Raw genomic sequence first — 7,056 nt, 5'->3', positions numbered from 1 at the left:
AAGAATACTGAGTTGCATCCCAAGAACACCATACCTACTGTGAAGCATGGGGGTGGAAACATCATGCTATGGGGCTGTTTTTCTGCCAAGGGGACAGGACGACTGATCCGTGTTAAGGACAGAATGAATGGGGCCATGTATCGTGAGATTTTCAGCCAAAACCTCCTTCCATCAGTGAGAACTTTGAAGATGAAACGAGGCTGGGTCTTCCAACATGACAATGATCCAAAACACACCGCCCGGGCAACAAAGGAGTGGCTCCGTAAGAAGCATTTGAAAGTCCTGGAGTGGCCTAGCCAGTCTCCAGACCTCAACCCCATAGAAAATCTGTGGCGGAGTTGAAAGTCCGTGTTGCTCGGCGACAGCCCCAAAACATCACTGCTCTCGAGAAGATCTGCATGAAGGAATGGGCCAAAATACCAGCTACTGTGTGTGCAAACCTGGTAAAGACCTATAGTAAACGTTTGACCTCTGTTATTGCCAACAAAGGTTATGTTACAAAGTATTGAGTTGTATTTTTGTTATTGACCAAATACTTATTTTCCACCCTGATTTACTAATAAATTCTTTACAAATCCTACCATGTGAATTCATGGATTTTTTTTTTCACATTCTGTCTCTCACAGTTGAAGTGTACCTCTGGTGCAAATTACTGACCTCTGTCATCATTTTAGGTGGGGGAACTTGCACAATCGGTGGCTGACTAAATACTTTTTTGCCCCACTGTATGTCAGTGACATACACGCCTCACTGATGCTGATATTAAATACGCTGGTGACAAAAGCATTGAATTATAATTTAAAGAAAAAACCCTGACACTGTGAAACTTTTTTTTTCTTATATCACAAAGAAACCATTTGTTAGAGCGGCTTTATTTTGGCTTTTGCAAAACCTGAATCATGTGGTGAAAAGCATCCTTGCATTTCTGTTCCTAGGTTGTATTGATTAGCGCGTCGCTACATGTATTATACCTGTATGTCCTTGCCTATTTTGATTTTTTTCCTTTCTGTTTCTTTTGTCCATGTTTCTAAAACTGAGATGAGTTGCTATGGAGACCAGGATACATGTGTAAAAGGGAAGAGGCAAAAAAGCGAAATGTAGTGTTCGGGAGACACTTGAAGGACCATTCAAACTGAAGCCGAAAGAGCAAGCGTACACTGTACGTCACTCACATTTCTTTTTCTTCTTTTTGACTCATTATGCTTCAAAAACACAAAGGCACAATTTCGTAAAGGTGCAAATGATAATGAACAAATCAGCATCTCTCCTCACGCACCTCTGAGTGTGAGTGACGGTCTGATCTTTCATGTGCTGACAGAGGTTAAGCGACTCGCCAGTGATAATACAGCCATTTCAGGCACTCCATCACTTGATAATTACATTACACCGGTACTCCATTGCTTCCACTCGCTTCCGGTAATCTTGTTAAGATCCCAGTGATTGGAATCGTGGTGACAGAGACAAATGACAGCGGGTTGGCCGCCAGTGGAGCCAAGCCCTCTCCATGTCTGACTGAAGGTTTTGAAGTGCATTAAGCCTTTGTCATGTAACTATGGAGCTGTAGAGGCACACAAGCACCGAAAAGCAAAGGCAGACTCTTTAAGTTCTCTATTAAAATAAGTCCATTTGCTAATTTGCACTTTTAGGAAGAACCATGTATCCGCATTTCTTAAATGCGGATACATGGGTTTCCTACACAATGGCTACAGACCATGTCATTAAAAGTAAACATGGCTTCCCCTTTTTTTCCTTTTCCCCCTACTAACAAGGGCTTGTGATTGAGTTGCTATGCTGCCCTCTGGTGTCCATTTGTTAACACTCCACTCAAACCACTGGTGTTTTAGGATCCTGTATGCTGGTTTGCTTCATATGGAGTACAGACCTGTAAAAATGTACAGCTCTTTTTTTTTTTTAGGTTTCATTATTCCCCGCTGTAGACTCAGAGACAAAGTACAGTAATTTACCAGCCCTGCTTATAGACCTGCTTCACATTTAGATGCTCAGTGTGACAGGTAGCTTAATTAAAGTAAAGGTCTGCCCTGCAGCTATTGACCGCCTGGCCTGCCAGCCTGTGCTGAGTTAACCAGCATTCATCTGTCATCTGCAGCACTGGCTGACATATTTTTTATTAGTCCTTTAAATGAACGCCTCACAGCCTGATATCCACAGACAGGCTGTGACACTGAGACAGTATGAGGGTGATTGACATGATTTAAATCAGAGCAAATACCTGTGAGAGAGAAAAACAAGTGACAGACTTCAACATAAAACGTAACATTATGATGACACTAGATAAAAGGTGCATGGTCATTTAAAGGAGCTACATTTTCTTCTTAAAACATTTTATGACTTGACAGAGAGCAAATGAGGGGTTTAAAAATTAAACAAAGAAAAAAAAAACAATAAGACAACAATAAAATTGATTTAAAGGCTACTTTAGTTTCAGGAGATTTTTAGGATTTATTTTTTCAGGGGAATGTTAAGACCTCAAAACACAGCTATCCTTTAAATTATTCAAGGATGTAAATAACCACTATAAGGTGAATCCAACCATAGAAGACATCACAGAAATGCTTTCATTAGTTGAGAGTTTTACCACAACAAGTGTACTGACTCTCCTTTCTTTCAATTTAAATGGGCTATAAAAATATAAACAGGCAATGATTTGAATGGGAGGAAAACGGTGCATATGAAGTGAATAAAAAGCCAGTGTATTCTTCTCAAATCAGAACAGAAAAACACACACACACAGATGCATTGAGTTATATGAAGGAACCTCATTCCACCTTAAAATGAAATCTGCTTTAATCTGACAGAATGATAAAACACTTGTGAGTCTCTAATAAGTGTGGCCCCATCTGATGGACCCCAGGTCCTTTTGACCCAGGGGACCAATTTGAGTGGTACACAGCACATGGTGCCGGGCTGAATTGTCGACCCCCACCTCCACCACTAGCTCCACTAGCACCAAAATGGAGCAGGATTAGGGTTCAGTTGTCTTGGCAACCTAAGATGCCATCTGTCATGTGTGTGCTGATCCACGTCGTGTAGCTGAGACATTGTTTTAATTCAATCATTTTTTCATTGCCAGGCAGACTTGTGTCTGTGTGTATTTAACTAGGGCGGAGTTAAAAGACAGGGTCTGTGTGGAAATCTCAAATGTGAAGCTTTAAGAAAAGCAATCCAGCAAACGGCCAAGAAAACAAAGAAAGATGTAGAAGAACACGAGGCCAGTTTCGGTTAGGGGGTCTTAAGAGAGGAAACAAAAACATGCTGTGAGTAGCTATGTTGTCTGGCTTTGTTTAACAGTCCGGGCTGTGCTCCAGATGCTGATCAGGGGACTATTTATTAACTCTGTGGGTGCATCTGAGTCATTGTTAAATTGGCTTAACAGGTCTTTAAAATATCTCTACTATACAAGCCTCTGCAATTCACAGATTCACACAGCCTCTCTGAAAACAACTGTTGGCTGTTGTAAGAACTACAAAATGGTTTTATATCTAATCTCATATGGGTGTAGCATGAAGTGAGACTAATGCACACCGTACACACATTAAAATTCAATACAGCAAAGGTCAGCGAATGCTAACCAGTGCAAATGAGCAGGAGGGCAGCAGGGAGGTATACTTATCGAGGGAAGGGGGAGTGTCTGATAGACGTAGGAACATGAGGGGGTTGTCCCCCTTGGGGCAGACTGCAAATGAACCAGCAGCCACACCTGAGACACACACACACACACGCACGCACACACACACACACACGGACAGACACCAAACACACAAAGTGGTGTTAGCTTGTAGCTACCTCCGCCACCTACCTGACTGATTGACGCCCCGGAGCTACAACTATTAAAACAAAACATCATCATCTGAGGAAGTGTAATTAACATCCATGCTGTCTCGGCAGCGTTAATTAACATATTATAATGAGAAAAAAATGTGTTACCACTACAGAGTCCTTAGCAGAAACACTGCTGATGTTCATCTTCTTAACCCTGAAGGGGCACAGGTACAGAGCGGGAGGGAAAGAGAGAGAAAGAGAGCCAGGGACAACAACAAGAGACAACATCGTCACATTACAAAGGTATAGTAATCATCCACAACTATTTTCAGTTGCGGATGATAAAAGTTTATTCATCCCGTGAATCCTATGTATGCAATTCAAAAGCAGGAAAACACACTCCCAAAAAATCACCCCAGGCGTATATGACAGAGAATGTGCATCTGCTTTTTTGAAATGTAATTAGTTGCTTTTTGTATTTTATAATTTATTTATTACATTTTATGTGGAGTGAATAAATAAAAGTATATTTACGGTGGCCCCTAGAGACAAAGCACGTCCAAACTCTGAACATGTACAAACTCCAAAGCATGTACAGCATGGAGTTTGTACATGCTTCGGAGTTTGTACATGTTTTGTTAGTCCAAGGATCACTGGACTAAATGACTACAGACCTGTGGCTCTGACATCTGTGGTCATGAAGTAATTTGAACACCTGGTCCTCTCCTACCTCAAGACCCTCACAGCCCCCCTCCGAGACCCCCTGCAGTTTGCATACAGAGCCAACAGGTCTGTAGACGATGCTATCAACATGGCTCTACACTTCATCCTGCAGCATCTGGACTCCCCAGGAACCTACGCCAGGATCCTGTTTGTGGACTTCAGCACTGCCTTCAACACCATCCTTCCAGACCATCTCCAAGGCAAGCTTTCCCAGATGAATGTGCCTGATCCCATCTGCCGGTGGATCACTGACTTCCTGACAGACAGGAAGCAGCACGTGGGGCTGGGAAAGACTACCGGACCATCAGCACCGGGTCCCCCCAGGGCTGTGTTCTTTCTCCTCTGCTCTTCTTCCTGTACACTAACTGCTGCATCTCAGCTAATCAAGTTTGCAGATGACACCACCGTTATTGGACTCATCGTGGACGGGGATGAGTCTGCATACAGGAGAGAGGTTGAACGTCTGGTGTCCTGGTGCAGCCACAACAACCTGGTGCTGAATGCCCAGAAGACAGCGGAGATTATTGTGGACTTCAGGAAGCACACAGCCCCACTCCCCCCCATCATCCTGACTGACACCCATATCACCACTTCAGACTCATTCCACTTCCTGCGTACCGCCATCACCCAGGACCTCAAGTGGGAGCCCACCATCACCTCCGTCATAAAGAAGGCCCAGCAGAGGATGTACTTCCTGAGGCAGCTGAATTCAACCTGCCAACACGAACGATGATGCAGTTCTACACTGCAATCATCGAGTCCATCCTCACCTCCTCCATCACCGTGTGGTATGCTGGAGCTACTATCAGGGACAAACAGAGACTGCAGCGTGTTGTGCGCTTTGCTGAGAAGGTGACTGGCTGCAGACTCCCATCTGTGCAGGACCTGTACAGGAGGCTCCGGTCCATTCGGACCAAAACCTCTCGCCATAAGAACAGTTTCTTCCCCTCTGCTGTTGGACTCATGAACAATAACCATATGACTATACTGTGTTCTCTGCATCTGTTCCATTTTTGCACTGATCATCAACTGCATTCATGTATATATCGATCTGCTTAGCACTTTTAATTTTAATTTTTATGTTTATTTAACTGTTGTATTACAGTGTGTTTTGCACTAAGTACCGCAGCAATTTCCCAATGTTGTAAACCTGCTCAACATTTGGCAATAGAACCCTTTCTGATTTCTGAATCTCCAAAACACATTTAAATTCCAAAACACATGAAACCTCCAAAACAAATACAAACTCCAAAACACAACGAAAGTGAAACAAGGTAATTGCAGTTTGTGTTTTGAAGTTTGTACGTGCCCAGCATTATGGACCATTCTGGGCATCCTCTGCGTCCTCTGCACACGGCCATAAACAACCAGAGGAGCCTGTTCAGTGAGAGATTGCTTCTCCCAAAGTCAAGGACCACCAGACTTAAAAAGTCCTTTGTCCCACACGCCATTAAACTGTTTAACTCCTGGCTGGAGGGGAGAGGGAGGGGAAACGGGGACAAAGGAGGGGGGAACAAGTAAGCTGTAGTGCCTTTTCACTGTGGAATAGTTTTTGTTAATATCCAACGGTGTAATAGACTCACAATACTAGAAATGTGCGGTTCCCTTGTATTCTTATTCCTATTTATCCCTTTTGTATACTCTGTATTTATATATGTGTATATATGGTACACTTCTGTCGGTGCTGTGCTACTGGAAACCCACCCGAGGGATAAATAAAGTTTCATCTAATCTAATGTAATCTATAGGGCAGTACAGGGCTTTCTATCTACCACTCCACTGTGATATAACGAGCGGTCACAGTCACGTGGCTTTCCGTTGCCCTGGAGGTCCACCCATTTGTAGTTAGGGCAACAGAAGATGCCTGGGACAGTTCACCCATAACTTTAAACTTTTCCTGCTCATACATGCTTGGAACGATCTTGTCACACTGAAGTGGACACGCAACGAGATATCATAGCGTGGCTCATGCACGTTTATCACAGTTTAAACCCCTTGTTTTGCACAACGGAGTACGGCCTCCCGTCTGCAGCTAAACACCCCGGTAGCTTTTGTAATAGCTTTAGCCCGGTCGGATTGGGCAGCAAAGGGCTGCTTAAATGCCGCAAACTCCTCTGCTCCGCCACTTGGATCGCAAGCGCTGACCATAACTATCGCTTGACAGACCCACCACGCGCACCACACACATACTTTTTTTTTCTCTTTCAAATCTTCGGATCACGTGCGTGCCGAACCGTGGAGTGGGATCGGTTCGGATTTCGGATCAACCGTGATCCGTTGCACCACTAGTGACCACAGTGCACACGTCTAATGTTGCTCACAGTGGTTCAAGGGACCGCTCAGGGAGTTTGTGTGTTTGCTCAGACACATGAAAAATTAGAGGGAACATTGACCGTATGTATTTATATATAAACATATATAAATAAAACCACCGTTTTTTTACATTAGTAATTCCTTTTGTGCATAATTTTATATTGTTGTTGATAATAAATTAATTAAAGCAAGAAAACAACCTGAAGAGCCGGTTGAGGGCCGGTTAGGAGCTGAAAGAGC

Source organism: Rhamphochromis sp. 'chilingali', assembly GCF_963969265.1.
Source record: "Rhamphochromis sp. 'chilingali' genome assembly, chromosome: 6".
NCBI classification, from domain to species: Eukaryota; Metazoa; Chordata; class Actinopteri; order Cichliformes; family Cichlidae; genus Rhamphochromis; species Rhamphochromis sp. 'chilingali'.
Note: the sequence above shows the minus strand (reverse complement) of the source record.